Source organism: Protopterus annectens, chromosome 15.part0 (genome assembly GCF_019279795.1).
Source record: "Protopterus annectens isolate FY-2018-M chromosome 15.part0, PAN1.0, whole genome shotgun sequence".
NCBI lineage: Eukaryota > Metazoa > Chordata > Ceratodontiformes > Protopteridae > Protopterus > Protopterus annectens.
In genome coordinates this window covers 608,932,092-608,954,792 of record NC_056749.1, presented here as the reverse complement: position 1 = coordinate 608,954,792, position 22,701 = coordinate 608,932,092, and the positions used below count along the sequence as shown (strand labels likewise).

At 38.1% G+C, this 22,701-nt stretch overlaps 1 protein-coding gene across 4 annotated transcripts in view; it reads right to left on the bottom strand.

Annotated features, from left to right (window-relative positions):
* The window catches only part of CYSLTR1 (cysteinyl leukotriene receptor 1), a 655,524-nt gene that overhangs the window by 355,364 nt on the left and 277,459 nt on the right, over positions 1–22,701 (bottom strand). For all 4 annotated transcript variants that reach the window (XM_044057451.1, XM_044057448.1, XM_044057450.1 and 1 more), the window contains exon 3: positions 436–534. The gene's annotated coding sequence lies outside the window, so the exon portion shown is untranslated. The remainder of the gene's footprint in view (positions 1–435; positions 535–22,701) is intronic.

The window sequence follows — 22,701 nt, the reverse complement described above, 5'->3', positions numbered from 1 at the left end:
AGGGGGAGTGCCCCTGCTCCCCCATGGGAGGTTTCAGCAAATACATCCTGATCTCTATATATTAGTAATTCCAAGGTTATACAAACTCCGAAAAGAAGGAAAGGTGTAAAAGAAAAGTAGCACCAGCCATGTTTTCCCTATTCTTGGACTTCTCAATGAAAACCTAAAGCACAGCACCTGGGACAAACCCAGTGTTGACATAGTACAGACCCTAACCACATAAATATTCAGACTTCCAGCAGTGCTATTTTGTAGCATGATGACAAGCCACAAGATCAGCAGTAGTGTTCCCACCCAGATAGTTATCTGCACACATCAATTTAGTATCAAGATAAATGCAAGCTTTAACACGAGCAAATTCACTAGTCATAAAAGGACAACATGACATTTATTGTCAAATAGAATAAAATAAATGCTCAATCATATGTTACATACCTAAATGCTAGGCCTTGTTTTCTGATCAAAGAGTCCTTTAGCTGCTGGTAACTTTCAAAGGAACACAATGCAGAATGCCTTTCTGTTCTACAGTAAGCCCTGAGGAAACAAAACAATAGGATTACAATTGCGTAATGTTTACACAACCAAAGTTATTCTTCACTAACAGAATTTTTGTGGTATAAATATAACTGGTGAGATTATACAGCACACAAACACATTATTTAGATACAAGTCAGAGTTATGCTGCGTTCTGTCGGTGCCTTCCAACTCTCAAACTGCTTTTATCTTTAGTTTTCATAATGTACGGTCTGATGTGAGATGTAAATGTGTTTGCACTGTATTTCTAACTTCATTGCACGAAGTGTTAAATATATGTAATTAGTGAATTTTAGTAGAAAAATACATTTTTATTTAAAGGTAAGAGAATCCATGCTGTCAGCCTTATGAACAACATAATGCTATTAACGTTTTCTGTTTAACGTGTTCCTCTTTCCCGATGCTCTTAACGGAAGTAAAATATCAGTTATTTATTTTACTTATTGTTTGTTGTATGCCCCTCATTTGGCAGTGAATCCTGCTACTAGACCTGAAACTATCACTAGATTGCCCCCTTCTTCCTTGTCAACATACAGTAGGGTTTTCTCCGCTATCCCACCCAGGACAGGCAGTGAGGATATGCCTGTATTTCTTTGTGAACAGCAGTAGTCTGACGTACCAGTAGACCTGTGGAGGTGTGGCAGTGCAAAGGTCAACTTAGATAGGGTGTGGCTTATCTATAGCCATGTTAGCTGGTGTTGCCTTTTCAAAGACTGGAGTGTAGTTACAGCAATGTGCTAATTTTATGACTTAATACTGAAATGAAGAATATAAACTAGTTATATATAGCCATGCATTGATTCAGAAAAATGCTGAAATCCTGGTGTTTATTGGGTAACAGTCAGGTACCCACAATCCTCAAAGGTTGAATGGCACTATGGTTCTCAATAATATTCTCCTGGACAACCTCCCACATACACAAGCTTGTCTTTAAATATTATTGTCAGTTGTATAGTATTACTGCATACTGGTAGAATACCATGGGCAATATACTGAAACATTGTTAAGTTACTCCATGGTTTGGTGACCTCACAGTTAATAATATTAATTTGAAAGGTGCAGTAGGTGCATACCACAGAATGGAATGGCGGGCACACTGCCTTCCATGTACAAACACATTCACCATATTTCCACTTTGGTGCATTAGTCATGACCTAAGAAGTTTTGCAGAATGAGTACTTGAAGAAGTTATCCATATATCAATCCTTCTCTTGATCTGTGACAATAATGTACTTTTTTATTGAATTCCAGAATTATACAACCATGCAAAGTGATTATTTCTGGAGTAACGTTTTTAGGTAATTTGTAGCATGCATATTATGTTGCAGAAACAAAAAAATGTATCTTAATTTAATGTAGAAAATGTTCTTACTCTCACTGTATAACAAATCCAGCTAATTCTGCTCACCAGCAAAGTAATCAGTCTCTTCTGTATCTGCATGCTTCAGATTTACACTGTCATCACCAGGTTATTAATTAAATGTAGTGGTCTAATGTAACTCTAGTAATAAGCAAAAGCTGGTACCTTGAATTCATACCAGTTATAAGTGGTTAAACTACAGTCACATGCTCCGAAGAAGCATATGTTACAGAAACGGCATGTTTGCATTGTTTTTAATTGAATGTGATTTGTAACTGGCTGGCTGTGATCACATGTTTTTAAGTATAATGTATATAAATTGGGTGAAATAATTGACTTGTATTAGCACTGAGGAAGGGAGTAGTCCCCAAAGCTTTGCAATAAAGTATTAATGGAGTTCCGGCTTTCTTGAAGTTAGAATTCACCAGTTAATAGAATCCCTGTTTGTAGACCTGACCAAAAGTTTCAGTTCCATTTACCACACTTTGTTTCCTTCAGAACTTGAAGCACATGATTTATACCCAAGTGTTACTGTGGTTCTCTAACTAGTTAACCAAAATAACTTAAGACAGCTAAAGTTAAGAACTGACTTTTGACTTCACTTCTCAATAATTATGACTTCCTACAGGAGTATAGTTTGAGGCTTTTGTTATTTACAATGTTTATTACTGTTATGTCAGCCTGTTCTTAAACTGATGCTCTATGTAGATGGTCTAGATATTTGTTTTACTGACATACATGCGCAGATAAAAAAGAAACTCCTCAACTGACTATTGAAAAAACAACTGATTCTTCAAAAAAAAAAAAAAAAACTGCGTTTTGGTCCACAAAATGCTCTTCCATTATGTCTCCAGACATGTGCCCCCCTCCCAATGATCTCACTGTAGAGGGCCTTCTTTTCAGATACCTGGATATCTGAATGGGTTCAAAACTTATATTCACTAATAGTGTTATCCGGACAGACAATATAACTGAATGTATGCTAAAAGCACATATTAAAAGGTTTTGGATGTTCTCAGTTGGGAAGCAAGACTTTCCATTGGTAAGGGTATATATTCATTCCATCATTCCTACTCAGGCTTCTACATACTGCCATTTCTACAAATAAATGCAAAGACTCCACTTCTAGGGAGTACTGTTGCATCTCCTTGCTTGCCAGTCTCCTTACAATTCATAATCCCTTAAGTCCTCCTTGTTAACTTGCTCTGCAAAGTCCACTCCTTCCCTAAGAAATTTACTTCATCTTAAAACATTTATGATCATATCATCACGTCACCTATTCTGACCATCTTATTTCAATTAAAATAGTCCTGAGACCTCCCTTGTATACAAATGTCATTTGGTGTCCTTACTTGAACTCAGAATATAAAATTATTATTCCTCTTCTTGTATGTGAGCAACCAACTTTGCTTTCCTTTGAATTCTCAAGTCTTTTCTTTGTACTGACTCTTAATGATAAAGTTACTTGGTGATACAACATTTTACTGCATTTCCAACTGATCTTTCTTCTCAGTAATTTTTTCAAAATGTTTACTCATTTACATGATGTGTTTTGTAAATGTTATTGCAATCTCTTATTGTTGTAATTGTTGATACTCTTATAATTAGTCTTGTCTGAAAAAGGACCACTTAGTCCACTGACTAACTTGTACAATAAATATATTTAAAACTATTAAGGAAATTGAGGAGTCTGAGAATGAACATGCCACTGTTTCCTGAATCATAATGTAACGGCAAACTTACAAGGGTTAAATTAAAGTAAAAGTATATGATTCAGTGTGCATTGTGTGTGTTCATTTGGTAGCATGGACAGGTGCATATCTCTTAAATGCCCAATTTTTTGCTTCACATTTTTGGTGTGTTCCTCAAAAAAGTGTTTTTTTGGAAAATCACTGAGGACTGAATTCACTAAATAATGACATGCATTTGAGTTTCAGATTTCGTATCTTTCAGAAAATACCTGCTAATATAATTTCTTTTACTTTAACAACTTCATAAGTTTAAAAGAGTAATATTTAATATATGTCCATTTTTGGCCTTTTGTCCCAGCGATGTTTCAGGCTTTGTGCAGATTTCTTGCACTAAGAGTTTGAGATGTACCGACAGGTGTGTTAACTTGCACTCTTTTTCTAACTAACTTCATCTTAAAAAAACAACAATTTATACATAATATGTTAAAAAGTAATTGAGCTACCCCATAATGAAAAGGCTGATGATTTTTCCAAGGCCCACAAAATGAAAAATCATAAAAGAGCAATCAGAAGATTTTGTTGAAATATTAGATAACTATAAGCAAATTATAGGCTCATTACTATGTACACATGAACCTGATTCAGTTTCATCTGTAATTTGCATGAAAGGATATAAACCAAAAATTGCAGTCTACTCTAAATCTTAGACCTGTGAGTTTTCTGCACTTTGTCTCTACCAATATTTTAGAAATTTAGCCAGTTTAAATTAGGTCAGTAATTGTTTTAGTTCAGAAAATAGATAAAAACTAAATGTAGTTAAGATGTTTTAATTCCTTATATTCTTTTTGTTCAAATGGATTATTTTTTCTATGTGCAGTTTGATATCTCTCTGTATATTTATCAACTGTATTTAGAGTCATTCTTTTCTAAGTAAAGTTCTTATTTATTGTCTTTTAAAATGTCTTTGGCTTGTCTATTTATATATTTATTACTTGATAAGAGGACAGTTTCTGCTAAATAGTGACAAGTTTCTAGTATCCCTTTCTGACCAGATTACTCCGCTACACATAGAGAAAGTGGTGAGAAAAAAGTCAGGGGAGCTAAGCCAAAGACTTTACTCACTAGGCTATTCATTGTGGAGCTTACCTATGAGTGTGGAGAATGTAGTGCCACACTCAGCGTAGGTGTACATATTTCTTGCTTGCTCTTTAGGCCAAGCTGCACTTAGTAAATTGTTTAGCAGTAAATGGTTGTATGCCTCATTTATATTTTAATCTTTTTTGTGCCAGTGATGTGACTCAAGAAACCATTCCCCTAGTTACCATAAGATTTAAAAGTTTTCAATTAAAAATCTTAAATTTAGTCGTGGTCAGTAGAGTGGATCAAAACACCATATCCCTCTGTCCATTGTCCCTACTTTCACATTAGTTAGCAGTGGTGGAACTCACAACCCCCATGTATCTACTACCATTATTTCCACTTTACAGAACCATATGGGAAAGTTCAGTCACACAGGGTATCTAGTATAAAAAGGAATGCAGGTATTGTAATGTAGCAAGTAGATGACGTGCACCTTGTAAAACATGCAAGACACTAGTTCATAAAAATTGCAATTGGACATACTTAATGGTATAATTTTAAAAGGTCAAGTACATGAATGCTGACCCTGATTACAACCTAGATGACCTGAGCTTAATTAGCTGCTTGAATACTTAACGCAGGCAGGGAGGATGTGTACGCTTATCCTGGGGAAGATGTGTACGCTTATCCTGGGGAAGAAGCATACTATTTGTCTCTCTGCTAGAGCTCTGGCAAAGGCCAGAAACTGGAGAGAAAACACTGCACTGTGCAAGAGAAGGATAGAGCAGTCATGGCCACCCTATCGTCCAGAGGGAAAGCATGCACATGGGCTACTCCCCGTTGTTGACCCAGCCTGATGCTGATGTCAGCATGCAGAAGAGGGACTTAGGGTTAAGAAAACCCTTGCCCTTGAAGATGATGGCACTACTTCCTGGATGTTCAATATTTCTCTGTAGGCTGAGAGCAAGTCAACAAATGTGAAGATGAAACTTCAGACCCAGAGGAATGAATGGGTCAGTAGAACAACAGAAGATAGACTTGATGGGTAAAAATACCATATAATTCTCAGAATTCTAGACACTGATTATGATATATCCATAATAATAATAACCTAATCAGAGTCTTGATGTAGTATAACTGTTTTAAGTGGACTTTTTAAAGCAATGAAGGCCAGAGATGACTGTTGTCATGCCAGTTGCCATGACAACAGATGCACTCTTCTGTGACAGCTATGTTCATGTCTGTGACAATTTTATGTTGACAATAGAAGAGCATAAGGAAGTCCTTTGATTCATGGTTACCAAAATGAAATGGACTCAAGTGAGTCTGAAATCCATTTTTGAGAGATATTTCTGCTTTACTGGTTGGCAACAGTGTAATGCCAAAACACTACTGTAACCATGGTACTTCACAAAACTGCAGAGTATACTTTTTCTGTGAAACAGGATCTCAAAAAATCACCTTCTTTGTACATTAGCAATAGATTCTACCTGCAGTTGGGAATCAGTCATGTGGAGTTTGCTATGGATCATAATTCCTACTTTCACCTTTCTGATCTTGAGTAGGACGTTTCTTGTTTCTTCTTGTCTGACTTCAGAGGTAACTAACTGCTGTAACATTACTATTAAGCTGCATAGTATCACCTCAGCTGTCCCATGACAGGCCATGTGACACTCATCTAGTCTATAAAAATCAAACTCATCTTATTTTAATAATAAACAATAGTTTCTGATATTACATCACGTCTGTGCGCTTCTCTGTTGTTACTATGGTATTAGGTTTCCATACTCCTCTGTGAAGTACTGTAATTTTTATTTCTGCCTGTGTTGTTCCTTCTTTTGCAACAGAACTTTAAAGATATGCTTTAATTAAGTGAAAATGTTCCTTAATTTAGGTTGAGATAAATACATTTTAGTCAATAACTGAGAAGTATATTTGCACTGAAGTTTAATTTAGAACTTTTCCTAGCAGTTGATCAGAGTGAGATCACTGAAAGATCACATGGTATCTGACTTTACCAAATACTTACAAATACCACAGTGAGTTCAAATTCTTATTTCAGACTCGATTCCAATCTTGCATAGTACAGATATCAAAGATGCTGATCTTTGTGTATACCTGTGAAATTGCTTTGTGTACTTGACTATCCCAGTGGCTTCCCTACCTTCACTTAATTGGACTACTCGCTCCTACTTGAGAACTAGGAATGGGCCACTCAAGAGAGCTTATCACATCCTCTCCATCCCAGATGACACTAAGCACTTAGCCAGGTGGAGAACCTGCCTCACATTTGTTCACTGTCCTTGAGCTCTCCTGTGAGATTTTCTTGCAACTGACATTGGTATCACCAGCCATGCCATATGAGCAATGTTTGAACTTTGCTGTCAAATAGATTCATTAAGTAGGCCATGGTTTGATTTCCTCTACCTCTACTGTGTGACTCTAGGTGGGTCAATCATTCAGTATTTGTCACCCTAAATAAGCTTCTGCCTAAAACTTATCTCACAAAGAGTCATGCAGCCCCATGAGGATGGGGAACCTTAAATTTGCTGCCAGGGTAAAATGAGTCAGGGCTCCAACATCCAAATACCCACTATCCTGATACTACCCCATCCCGTATGTGGACAATTAAGATACAATATTGTCATATTCTGGGTATTATTAAGCAATAGCCTAATAGTCTGGCATTTACTTATACTGTGTATGTAAGGAAAAAAAGAGACTCTTATTGCTTTTACTCAAACTATTTCTTTCTCATATTTTCTTCACTTCTTCTAGACTTGCTATTCCTATTATTTATATCCTCCTGTTTTTCTTTAGTGGGAATGCATTCCTTTCTTATTTCTCCTTGTACAAGTCAGTTATTAAACCACTTTCAGTTCTGAGCTAGTATTTGTGCAGAGTCAATTTTGACTCAGTGCAATCAACTCTCTCTTGTGTGCATTTTTATTCTGCTATAAAAGTCTCCGCTCCCCTACCCTAACCCCAATTCCCACACATTCCTATTACTCTACATTTATACTTCCCTAGCACCACCCACATATTCTGCAAACAAATACCATCAGTTCCCTCCAAAAGAAAAAAAAAACAGTAGAATTGCTTCCAATACTAACACCCACTCTTGTTTTACCACCCAAGACTCTCCCTGAAACTGTCTTAATCCTTGCCCCCATAACTATCAAATTACATCTGTACAACCGAACCAGTACTCTCCTGACATTTTCTAATCCTAATTTACAACAAAGTTAAATAAGATGCTCCTAACTCAGATTATTTTACTATTCCTTCTCACTCTAGTAGCCTTTATCACCAATTATCAAATCCACCTCTTTCACATACTTAGCAGTGCTCACAAAGAATATCAGCATCTACCCAGCTTGGCTTTCTCCATAACACACTATCTTGACAAAATATATCCGATTTCTTTATCTATAAATATCTCAAAACTAAGTATCCAAATTTACAATCAAACACCAAACTAAGATCAATATATAACTGTCAACATTCATCCCTCTATAAAATATTAATTTAAAAAATTAGCGGGAGTATTAGGGTAGATGGGATTAGGAGTAAGTATATTAGAGGGTTAACCCAGGTTGGACAGTTTGTAAACAAAGCCAGAGAGACGAGATTGCGTTGGTTTGGACATGTGCTGAGGAGCGATGCTGGGTATATTGGGAAAAGGATGCTAAGGATGAAGCTGCCTGGTAAGAGGAAAAGAGGAAGGCCTAAGATAAGGTTTATGGATGTGGTGAGAGAGGACATGCAGGCGGTTGTTGTGAAAGAGCATGATGCAGAGGACAGGAAGAAATGGAAACAGATGATCAGCTGTGGTGACCCCTAATGAGAACAGCCAAAAGAAAAAGAAGATGATTCAACCCAACCGAAGCCCCAGTGTTCAAAAAACCATCACTTCCAACCCCAAAATAAGGTAGTCTCCTAATACGTCTTAGCAGAAAAACAGAACCCAAACTCACTTTACTAAATATGAACATAAGAAGTATATACAATAAAATCCATGCCATGCATGCCCACCTTGCCACATAAACTCCTGATGTAGTCATAGCTACTGAAACCTGGTTAAAAAAATAAATAAAAAAAGGATAATGAGATCACCGCTTGGATACGGTATACTTCGGCATAACAGACAAACAGCGTAAAGGTGGTGTAGCAATCTTCTATAAAAACTCCCTAATATCACCTTACTTCCACAGGAAATACCAGCTTTTAACAATACTGAACTTTTATAACACTCCTAAAAATCTACAATAGGAAAAATTTATGTTTAACAGCAATTTATATACCACCAGGGAATAACACGGATACTGATGAAAGCAATCCTGTATTGGATATCCCAATAAATTAACCATGAAACTATAATACTTGGAGACTTGCATATAGACTGGCAACACATAAATTCCACTTCCCCTACTGAATCCATAAAAACTTGCATTACCTCTGTTCTTGGTATAGTACTAGTCATCATATCCCCTCTCTAGGTGTTCCTACCTCACCTCCCCCTGAAAGGCTTGTAAAAGCATATAGTGTCATTTTGGGAATAACAAGTACAGAAGACTTTCCCCCACCACGGAACTTGTTTTAATAAGGTCACTATCCACTAAAATACCTTGCCTCCTCTAAACCTAACAAACTGAGTCCAAAAATGCACTGGTGAATGTCCCCATAATTCCCACTTATAATCTGTTTATGCTGATAAGCCTTAGGTTGGAAGGGTTAGACTTTCCTGTAGCCTTCTTTCTTCCCCAATTTAAGTTAAAAACAGTGTGCTTTCTACTATTCAATTAGATGAGCGTAGTGTGCTCTGCACTTCCAAACAGTGCATTTCTCAATAAACTAAGTGAAACAAGCGTGCTACAAAAGGTAATTGGAAAATGGGCTCTCTGGATTGTAAATTGAGAAGCAGGCAGGGAACTGTGCAGTTTTTAACAGAAGGGCCTAGGAACAGAGTATTGGGCATATAAAAAGAAACAAAAAAAGCATGCTTGTAACTCATTTAACAGTAGGACTTAGGAACAGAGTATTGGGCATATAGAAAGAAACAAAAAAGCATGCTTGTAACTCATTTAACAGTAGGGATTAGGAACAGAGTATTGGGTATATAAAAAGAAACAAAAAAGCGTGCTTGTAACTCATACCTGCACATGCTGCTTCTAGGCATCTGCTTTTACTGGTTTAGCCCTGCTTCGCTGGCTCCGCACCCCACCCTGCCCCCATATCCCACCTGCCCACGGTAGTACTACGTTTATAGTACCACTGGCACACCCCCTTAATTAGCTAACCAACAACACGTGCTCCTAGAACGCAGCAAACTCCTAGCACAATAATACACCCTCTTTCCACCCCACTATCCATATTAACCCACCCATAGCTATTCTATTCTCTCTAATCTTTTATCCACCACATAGACTCAATACAGACCCTACCCTAGTAATTTACTATGACTACAGCTAAAACACTAATGCTGCTACCCTTACTACCCATGCTATTCTTTCCTTATCACCTAAGCTCCTGTGAATATATATAGGATCTTGAAATCCAATACCCAAACTCTCATACAGACACCAACCCAGCATTTAATAAGTTTATCCACCACATAACCACTCCCTCTCCTAATTCCTCACCCTTCAGTTACCATCAACCGATTAAATACTGCTACATTAGCTTAAAAACCAAAAGCTATGAAAAAATCATAAACAAAATTTTAAGACTCATAAGCAACTTAAAAATTAATCTTATGAAGGATGGAGACATCCACCCCAACCCTGGCCCATCCACAAGAGTAGATCCAAGCACACCATCTAACAACCCAATGTGTGCTACACAGATGGATAGACTTTCATATTCATTTCTGATCTGTCATATTAACATCAGAAGCCTAAACAACAAGATCCATAGCCTACATGGACTCCTAGCTGTTCATTCCCATGATATCCTCTGCCTCACAGAAACCTGGCTAAAATAATAACCAAAGATGATGAAATAACCGCCCCACAGTACAACATCCTTAGACTGGACTGGATCTCCAGGAAAGGTGGCGGGGTAGCTGTACTATACAAGTCTACCCTAACAATAACAATTGACACCCAACAGCCACCCCAGTTTGGCAATGCAGAAATTATCATCACCAAACTAATAATAAACAAAAATAAATGCAGATACATTGTTTGCATTTATATTCCACCTGGCAAGAATGATAATACTCTAGAAAATATCTTACATTGGCTAACTTCTAACTATCCCCAGGAAACCATTGTCTTGGGGGACTTTAACATTGATTGGAACACCTGTTCCTCTGAAACTCCCTCCACCCATTTAAACCTCCATGGGTTTACTCAGATCATTGCCACCCCCACCAGATTTAGCAAAAATAGAGTCAAAGATAGTATCCTTGATTGGATACTTATTAACACCCACCTTCAAAAGTACAAATCAGGTACATTACCCAATGATCCAAGTGATCACTGCCTTACCTATATTATTAGGCTCAAAGCCGACATTCCTAACCAGCCAACTACAAAACTATAAGAAACATCAGGAACTTTAACCTTGACAACTTCCAAAATGAACTCAAAGCATGTAATTGGAATGTCTTCAAATGACTCCCATTACAAGAAGCAGTTGAGTACTTCAATACCAGATTTCTGGCTATCCTTAACCACCATGCTCCTACTGGTACCATCTGTTTAAAAGCCACAGTTGCACCGTGGCTATCTAAAGAAACAATGCCTGGGCCAGGTGGCATGTTACCAAAGCCCTTGTGGACCAAGTAAGATACCGGCAGCTAAGGAATCAGACCAAAAAATCTGTCATTCTAGACGATAAAAAACACTACACCCTCCTAGAACAAAAATATCAGCTAGAACCTCAAAAGTTCTGGGCTGGTATTAACAATCTTCTCCACTCAGGCCTTACCGCCACTCCTACCCCACCAGCTGCCCTTGATAAATCCCCTGTAGAAATTGCAAACAGCTTCAACTCCTTCTTTACTGAAACTATCCAGTCTCTAGCTACCCATCTCACTCCATTCGACACAAACAGCTCTGGCACGTCTAGCTCTAATCTACCCAGCACCCAACCCACCTTTACCTTTCAAACCATCCCTACCAACCTGATCTGGACCTTACTCAAAAAGCTAAAACCTACTAAACTAGCTGCCGACCACCTCCCAGCTGAATATCTTCAAAAATCAGCTGATGCCATAGCACTTCCCATTTTTATTCTGATCAACAGATCCATCTCAGCAATACGGAAAATATCCCGTTATACCTCTCCATAAAGGAGGAAGTTCCACAGAAATATATAACTTTAGACCTGTAGCTATTGTTTCACCACTAGCTAAAATCATGGAAAGATGCATACACAAACAAATCATGCACTTTCTTATTCAAAACGGAAAGCTTGCCGACTCTCAGGATGGCTTTAGACCACTCCACAGTACCACCATGACTCTTCTGTCTTTCTCTAATGTCATCAATCTTCATCGTAACAACAACAGACTATCTTCAGCACTCTTCCTAGATCTCTCAAAAGCTTTCTATATGGTCAACCATCAGCTACTGCTCAATACCCTACAAACCATCGGTTTAGACCAACACGCAATACAATGGTTTCACTGCTACCTAAACGGTAGACATTAGACTGTCTTATGGTAGAGCAAGCTGTCATCCTAACTTCCTCTAACCCTAGGTGTCCCACCAAGGTCCATACTAGGTCCCCTTCTTTTCTCTATCTTTATCAATGATCTGCACACCACCCTCCCAGGAGCCACCTGCATCCAATATGCAGATTACTCAATGCTAATATGCTCCGCGTCCTCTCCTACACTTCTAACCCTCACCCAGACCGCTTTCAGCACAGTAGAAACATGGCTAGCTAATCGCCGCCTGCTTCTAAATCCTAACAAAACCAAGCTACTACTTTTCTCCCCTAACCATAGAATTTCTCCTCCTTCCTTCAACATCAAGTCTAGCAATGACACCATTATCTCCCCTGATGACCATACAAAGCTTCTAGGCATAATTATAGACAACAACCTTAAATTTGATAAACATGTAAATCACACTATTAAGTCCGTCAACAAAAACTTGGCTCCCTGTACAGATCCAAACCTTTCCCTCACCCCCCTAGCTAGGGCAGCTATAGCAAGATCACACCTCCTCTCTACCCTTATGTATACCTCCCCTCTACTCACCAACCTATCCAAAACCGATCTCAACAAATTATCAGGATGTTACAATCATATAGCCAGATTTGCTACAGGCATGGCTTTTAGGACCCATAATTGTCAGAACCTCAAAGCACTGGGATGGCTAGAGTATCCTACCCTTCTACAGTTTAACCAGCTTATAGTAGTGCATTAAATACTCCATCAACCTGATAACACTCCTGCTCTCAAAAATATTCTCACCCCTCATAGTGCCCTCAGGCCATTACGCTCAACTGATAAACTACTGATAGTGACCCAAAAATCCAACAACTCTGCAGGGGATGCTATATTTGCCAACTCAACCAGTAAAATCTGGAATCTACTCCCTACTACCATTACCAAGGAAACCTCACTACCTCTATTTAAAAGTGACTCAAAAAATACCTCACATTTCATTGGCTGTGCTCTTGTTCTAAACCTGACTAACAAATTCACTATACATGTCTTGCTACCCAGCCTGCTGTTTAGCCAAGTATCTATGTCTCATAGCATTTGAATGTCTAAGCATTGTGAATTATGAAATTTGATTGTATTTTATCTTCACATTTTCTGATATGTCTCTGCCAATCAGATGCAAGTCTGCACATTGTGTATATTGATATCTACCTGTATTCTTTGTCTATACTTTTCTAAACATGTCTGCCTGATTTTATCACTCAGTGATGTATGTACTGTCTCTTTTTTGGTATGTGGAGCTTTTCTCCGCGGGCTTCCACTGAAAATGGACATATACCCAGTCGGACTATCCCAGTCAACAAATGTAAAATAAATAAATAAATAAATTGTTCAACTTCAGACAATTGATAACCACACCTACTGGAATCAAAACTTCAGGGAAACCCAATATTACACTGGATCCTTACAAACAAAAACAGGCAAACTGTCAAAAGTAGGCTGCCTGTCTGATGGCATAAGTGACACACATACCAACATATGCTATTAGAACTCACCATAACCTAGATGAACATAATCAAATATGAAATACAACCAATTTCAGCAAAGATATTTTCAGTGAAACACTAAAACAATATAACTGGAATGTACATTGAACAATGCCACTAGATACTGCTGTAGAACACTTTAATAATGTATTCTTAAAGAATTTGAACAATCTAGCATCAGTACGTAATAAAAGAGCAAAGTCAAACCCAGCACCATGGCTGACAAAGGAAACAAAAAAATCATGACAATAAGGAATAAAGCCTGGAAAACTGGTATAAAAATAGAACTTCCAGCAATTTAGACATCTTCGAAACCTTAAACTCCATGTCAAACAGGATAACCAAAGATACTATACCAGCCTACAAGACAAACATAAAAACAACCCAAACTATTTTGGTCATCGTTAAATAAACTACTCCACCCTGGTAAGACCACAACACCCTCTCCAAAAACAGACAGTATGACAGGCTCTATCCCCACACAGTTTACTTTATACAACCAACATTATCTCTCTTAGACACTAATACACCTGTTCCTCTCTCTACCCCTCTCCAATCAAAACCACCCACAGCTCTTTAATTTAAGTCCAGTGACTACCTTGCTCATAAGGAAATTGATTCATAAAATAAAAACTGCTTCTGTAGCTCTACCCAACTACCATCAGACTACCTAAAAATGACCTCGGAAGTCATTGCCTTCCCTGTGTCCATACTAATTAATAGGACATATTTTTCTGCTATAAACCTATCACTGTGGAGAAAATCCTACATCACACCACTTCAAAAAGGCAGCACAAACAGAGTTCAACTACAGACTAATAGCGATCCCCCCCTCCAAAATATTAGAGAAATGCATCCATATGCAGTCGATGTAATAGCTAACCTCAAATAATCTGTTTTCAGAAACACAACATGGCTTTAGGCCCCAGCACAGCACCCCTACTGCTCTACTATATTTTACCAATATAACAAATTGAACACAGGATACAATAGAGGCAAATGTAGCTTTGCTTTCTTTCACTTTAATTGAACTTCTTCAGAAACAAAACATGTGCCCTCCCCAACACATGTCTTATAAATCCTTCAACAGGATATGATGTCATGAAGTTTCCATTAATAATACATATATACTTAATACAAAAATGTGTAAAAAATATGTATAAAAAAATATATCTATAAGAAAATGTGTGTATATACACACATATATAAACGTATATACATTGCAATGTACTATCTTAAAATTTGCAAGATGACTTTTTAACAATATTAATAATAATATCTAACAATATTCTACAAGCTTATATAAGTTGTAAAACATGATAATACTATGATGCTGACAGTTATCATAATGTTTTTGAAACTTGAAAACATATATTCAGCACTAAGTAAACTAATATAAACTTGTTTATAAAAATAAATAACTTGAATACAAGTAATGCACGTAAATATATATACACACACACACATACACACATCATTATCACTTATGTTTCTATTTGTTCAAGTTATTTTACCTATAGACCAAAAAACATTTTATATTTTTTTATACATATTTTTTATACATTTTTGTATTAAGTATATATGCATTATTAATGGAAACTTCATGACATCATATCCTGTTGAAGGATTTATAAGACATGTGTTGGGGAGGGCACATGTTTTGTTTCTGAAGAAGTTCACGTTTTTTAATTAAAGTGAAAGAAAGCGCTAAAGCTACATTTGCCTCTATTGTATCCTGTGTTCACCTTGCTGTGTGGAATTTGTTATTTCGAGTTTGCGGCTTGTCCGTTTAGTCTGTTCGTTTTATATTTTACCAACATAACAAACCAAAATACAAACGATGGTCTGCTTGTGTCCGCCATGTTCTTAGACTTCTCAGAGGCATTTGATACCGTCTCACACCAGTGACTGCTCATTCGACTCTCCTTCATAGGAATTTCACAATACTCCTTGTTGTGGTTCCTTAGTTGCCTATCTGGAAGGCAACAAGTCATTAAATGGCAACAAACCTAGTCATCCTTTCAACCAGTTACTACAGGTGTCCCTCAGGGCTCTATTCTGGGTCATCTTCTATTTAATAAATTTATTAATGACTTCCACACCTCCACTCACCATGCTAGTTTAGTACAGTATGCAGGCAACTCCACATTAATATGTGCGGCCTCAACAATAAATAAGCTCCAACACATTACCCAGAAATCTTTCTCCTCTGTAGAAACCTTACTTAAAGAATCAAACCTCCTACTTGTCCCCAAGGAAACTAAGTTAATGCTTTTTACCTCAAACGTTTCCAAAATGAAAAGCAATTTTTTACCATAAAGTTAGCAAATAATACTATCATTGAAACTGTAACTCACAGTAAACTTCTAGGTGTTACAGTACATGACAGTCTCAAATATGACCAGCATATACTGCACACCATTAAATCTGCACACCACAAACTAGGCTCCTTTTACAGGATTAATGGAGCCCTTACAGAAACTGCAAGAATAACGGTAACCACAACCTTCTTACTGCCATCTCTCTCATACTCTGCTCCTCTCCTAACAAACTTAAACTATACTTACAGAAAGAAACTTGCCTCCTGCTACAATAAAATAGCTAAATTTGGCACCAATCTCCCTCATAGGACCAACAATTGTCATAGCTTAAAGTAATTAAACTGATTTGAACAGCTACCTAACATATTCACAACTTACTTACCACAGCAAACAAACTCAATCATCATCCAGAAAAATGCCCTGCACTACATAACTTATTACTGACCCACTGTCCAGCAAGGGACCTCTGCTATATTAACAAATTCTTATTACTTTCAAATGAGTCAAATAATGTTTCAGGAGACTTGCTCTACTCCCAATATGTTGCTAAACTCTGGAATAGTATCCCCACACAGATAAAACTCTCCGACAATCTCAATAGTTTTAAACCACTGCTTAAACATCTTAACCAATCCTGGCCCTGCACGAGCTCATCTTAAGATTGAGACTGTGTTTACTGAATGATGCTCTCTGTAAAGAGAAAGCAATGAACCTTTCACTGAAATGACAAAACAATTTTTATATATAACTACTGCCTGTACAATCCACTAAGCTGCGTCTGGTGTGAGCTTTCTCTTTAGTAACTTACACCTCTGTAAAATCTTAGACTGTATAAATGTAACTACTGTTTGTGTATAAATGTATATCGAAATATAACTACAGTGTGTTTAACTGGAACTTAGTATAATGCAATGTAAGCAAATGGAGCTTTTCTCCATGGGCCACCGCTGAAAATGGGTTTTACCCAGTTGGACTTTCCTGGTAAAGAAACATAAATAAGGATAACAAAAATAATAATAATAATGATTATTGGCTAGGCTTGTAAAGACTCTTGTGCCATTAGCCTACTAATCACCTAGGAGACTATGAAATGAAAATTAGGTTTATGTTTCAAGATGGGGAAGAACACTACCTGTAGATCTCCCTATTACGTATCTGATTTTTGTATTGGGTTTGTGATGCTATTTTAAGGCTTTTGTGTTTTAAAAATATGTCTTGGGTATGTTTTTGCTGATATGTAAATGTAGTACAAGTGAGACACTAAAACTAGTGTGGTAGCTTCATTCTATGCTTGCATATTTTTCATTGCTTGCTGTTTGATTAGGAATTACCTTTTTTCTTTGTGAAGGTGATTTGAATAATATGACTGACATCATACTGAGGTCCACACTAAGCAGCAGTTTTCATTCCACGAACATGATTTTTTCCGTAGTGCATAAATGATTAATATTGCTCAGTGACTTATTTGGGGAATGGTAGGCTGCAAATGTCTGAGGAGCACAACACAATTACGCCTGCTTCCTGTTGTAAGAAAACTTAAAAGAATAGAGAACAAAATCATGCTGCAATAAGTTCATAGGTAGATACTAGGCTATTGGCCCTAGGGCCTGTATACGCCTAGCCAAAAAGGTACCCTGGTTTTCACCACCCAAGAAAATTATTTTCCTGTGCCCCTGTCAGGCAGAGCCACAGAAGTGATCCCTGGGGTGAATTTCCTATTTCCTATCCAATCATCAAGATTTTTCTTGAGTGCTAATGAGGAGCTCTGTTTGACATAGGTAGGTAGTCTGTTCCAGAGTATGGGAAGTCTCTGGGACAGGAATCTATGCCTCCAGCATGTTCTGTTTATTGTGGTGACAAGGTTTAGGTCCCTAGAGCATGTAGCTTAGAGGGATTGGGATTTTTTAAGTGGAGCATGTCCAACAGCTCTGGGTTTCACATAGCTTTGTAAGTTAGGCAGAGATCGCCTCTGAGTAGGCGATATGCGTTGGAGTAAAGCTGAAGTTTTTTGAGATGATCTGTGTAGGGCATCTGTTTGAGGCCATAATCCTCTTTGTGAGGTATTTCTGCAGCCTTTCCAGTTGTAGATGTCTTGTGAGGTACATACCAAAAGGGGCATTGTACTCTATAATGAGTCTGAGTGATGAATAAAGGGGAACAATGACATCTTTTTTTCTGGATGAGAACCTTTTGTGACGAGGTGTGCCACGTAGAAGGATTTCCTGACCACTGTGCCAATGTGATTATCAAAGGAGAGACTACTGTCCACCTGTGTCCCAAGGTCTCTTGTCACACTTTTGGTGTTAAGTAGACTACAGTCTATGTGGTAGTTCATGGGTACAGAGTTTTTACCAAAGGGGATGACCGTGCACTTTTTGGCATTGAGCTTGAAGCCATGGCTTTGACACCAGGCATCTGTCTCAGTGAGGCCCTTTTGTAGGATGTCCACATCGTTATGAGTTTTGATTATGGCTCCTAGTTTGCAGTCATCTGTGAACTTAGTTAGCCAAAGACCTTCTGTGTTAGCCTGTACTTCATATAAGTAGATACCAAACAGGAAAGGATCCAGGACTGAACCCCATGGTACTCCACTTGTCACTGGTCTGAAGTTTGATTTGGAGTCTGCTACTTTTACCGTGTGGGTTCTGTCAGTAAGCCAGTTGGCAACCCATCTTGTGACATAGGGATTAATATCTAGTTTAGTGAGTTTATCTATAATTCCAGAGTGGGGGATGGTGTTGAACGCCTTGGCAAGATCTAGATAGGCTGTGTGAACCACCTTATCCTCATCTATGATTTTGCTGACTGCTTCAGAGAAGTCTATCAGGTTTAGAAGACATTATCTGCCTTTTACAAACCTGAACTGTGTGGGGTCCAGAGTTTGGAGATCTCCAATGTCTTTGTTTATGAGTTCCATGATTATATGTTCCATGGCCTTGCAGACCAGGCTTGTTAGGCTAATGGGACAGTAGTTCTCTGGGTCTGTTGTGGCTCCCCCTTTGTGGAGTGGGATAATCGTCGCAGTGCACCATTCAATGGGCACAAAGCCTGAGGTGAGGCTATGACTGAACATGGTACTTAGGTGGGGTGCCACTTCATTCTGTAGTTTGTGTAGAAGGCAGCCTGGGATGTTGTCAGGTCCCATGGATGCTGTGTTCTTGGCTTTGGAGAGTGAGGTTTTTACCTGTGCAGCCATGATTACAGGAACTTTGCATTCTTCTGGTATATAGATGGGCCCTTTAGAAGGGGTGAGAAGGGGGTAAAGTTAGCACTGAACCTATCTGCCAAGATGTTGGCAATATCAGTTGGTTCTGTATATTTAGTTCCATTGTGCTGTAACTCAGAACAGATCTGAGTGTTGCCATTGAGATTCTTGACATAGCTATAGAATGCTTTGTGGTTGTCTTTAGAATCAGTGGCGATTTTGTTTTCATAACTAGCTTTGGAGGATTTTATGAGGGATCTCAACTTCTTACTGAGGCTGACCAGGGAGTTCTTCCAATCATGGGATTTTACTCTTTTTTGCAATAGTTTCTTTCTTCTGTTGTAGAGTTTGTATACTGCAGAAGACCACCAGATTGGCTTCCTTTTTTGGAGGATAGCATCTTGGTTCTGTTAGGGATATCACAATCCATGCACTTGTGTAAGTGCTTATAAAGTGCATTTGTGTAGGATTCAGCAGTCATACCTCTATTGTCCATCTGCATGGGTGTCGTGAAATTTGCCACTTCTGTCTTAAGAAGCATGAAGTTGACTTTGGAGAAATATTTTATGGTTGTTTCCCTAATGGGGGGTGGGGACGGGATGTGGATTTCTAGGGTGATTAGCTTGTGGTCAGATCTGACCAACGAGGAATTGACCTCTGGTGTGGAACACCGGTCACCCATGTTGGTGATGACCAGGTCTAGGATATTGCTGCTCTTGGTGGGGGTGTGGATAAGTTGATCCAAGATGCTGGAATTTATGAATGCCAGAAAACTTTGAGCAAAAGTGTTGGTACATGAGGAGTTTTCCCAGTTAATAGTGGGTAGTTGAAATCACCCATTATTAGGGTGTTGGGTTGTACCCTAATATTTTCCAGTGTATCAAGAAAAGAGGAGTGGAAATCCTGGGGCATGGTGGGGGGTCTGTAGCAAGCTACAATCTGGATTGTGGTCTTGCCCAGAGTTCGTTGAACTTGGATAATCTTGGATGCATTATGCTGAGCAACTAGCTTGGAGGTGTGGGTATCCTTAATGAATATGGACACGCCTCCGCCTTTAGTGTTTTGGTCCAGGTTAGGTGGCCGAAAGGTGTGGTATGAATTATAGCCTGGTAATGCAGGGGTGCTCTCTGGAGCTTTGAACCAGGTCTCTGTCACTGCACAGATGTTGATGTTCTCCATTTTAAGGAGTGCCTCGAGTGAGTGCATTTTGAGGTTTAGACTTCAAGCATTGAGCAGCATTACCCTCAGATTTTGCTTGCTTGTACCTGTTAGGGTGGTGAATTTATCATTTGAACCTTGCCTAAAATAAAAAGGCACTATAGGGGTGGCAAGTATCCGGAATCCCAAGGGCGAAAGGTGAAGGCCATCTCTGGCAAAGCATTGTGGTCTGTCGATCATGTCATCCCAGGCAAACAATTACTGGATTCCCTTAGAATGACACCAGAAACTTAGCCAATATAGCAGCATTTTCAAAATTAGAAGCCATGGTTACTATTCATTTTAATGAAATGAAATTCAACAGAATTTCATCTCTGTGTGGGCATTGCTTCTATTTGAGAAATCAGTCTTGCTGTCTGAGATTTAGTGACTACGTGGACTTACCTACATACAAGCATTGTGCAATCTGGTTTGCTGTAGTACAAATAAGACGACTCTGTTCTCTGTAACCATTACTGTGGCCTTATTTATTTTTGGTCTCTTTTTGCATGTGTATAGTTCGTTTTCTATGAAAGTATTAGTAATAATGGAAAGTGAGAGTATTAGTAATAATGGAAAGTGAGAGTATTAGTAGTAATGGGAAGTCGCGTAAGTACCCACATGACAAACCTATGCTGGTATTCAGTGAGTAGTTAATCACACAGACTATCCCTGTGTGACATACCATGAAACTTTTACTAACCTAGAAATAAATAATGTACATACTCTTTTGTCACTTAGAGGCAACTGTTGGCCATTCATATTTTATTCAACTTTGTTTCTGATTGAGAACACTTGTACAATTTCTGTTCATTCAGAAAAAAATACTCCTACCTTCAGTTACATCCCCCACACATACTGTTTATGTTTGTCTCCATCAGATATTCACTTACAGCGGCACTATGACGTGCTCAATACTGTGTTGTCAGATTACCAGCTAGGCACACGAACAGATGTCTGACTTGCCTGTTCTCCACCCTACAGTCTGTCAGTCAGACAAAGATCTATAGTCATGCTAGGCCATCTCTTGAGTCAAATAATAATGTAGACCATTTTCCATTATAACTGTTGCAATTTAATGTACTAGAAACATTAATCACTGTGAATAAGTTTTATACTTCCCATCTGATGTAAGCTCACACTCATACATACAGATAGTGAGTTGTGTTCAAACCTCTACTCTATACTTTTCCATTAGGTACACCGGGCAGTAATCACTCTTTTAGTAACTTGTCACCACAATAATGAAGTGTTCTCTGTGAAAACCTGGAAAAGGTAATTTCTCACTTCAGTTTCTTGTGTTCTCAACAATCCATACTCATTAAAAAGTGTACTGAAGGGTGATGAATCTTCCTGTGCCAACCCACCTTCCTTACTTAAAACACTGAGAGGTTCCTCATGTCCTTCTACATAAAATGAACTGTCACTGTTCATCCTTATTTTTGAAGTTTTTTTTTTTTTTTAATTTTTGTGAGAGCGTCACAAATTCTATATCCTTAATGTTCCCATTCATAGTGCTGGAAGGGATTCACACAGCCTCTGCTCTTCTGTAAAGTAAATAAAGCCATCCTTATTTTCCAGTTTTCTTATGTTCTTCAGTGTTATATTGCTTTACATTTTGGTCCTTTGGTGGATATACCTTACCATCTCTCTGTAGTTTATACAACTTCAGGATTACCACCCCCCATGGATTAGAGATGTGTGTCCATTATTCATGGTCAGCAGAAAACTGAGAAAACTACTAGAACAGTTTATTACAAGATTTTTAAATCCAGTATAATTTAATGTACATTTCAACAAATTGTCACAATATAGCCATTTCTGAATAGTTTTGGGTTAAGCTTTATACATATTACCTATGGGCCTCCCCTCAGAATACTCTAGCACCGTCACTGTGGGACACTGCTTCTGAAGATAATTTCAACCTTACTGCACACAGAATTGAGTTTATCATTCAACAACCATGTTAAAAGGCATAAATGCAACATAAACTTTAGATCAAACTATGTATCTAATCTGACGGTTCTCAAATTCTTTAACAAACATAGATATTTTGCCTTCATCTACATCATCAACATTAAACTCCAATGCTTCCACTGCTGTGGGATCATATAATAGTCCCTAGATTCAGCACCTACTACACAG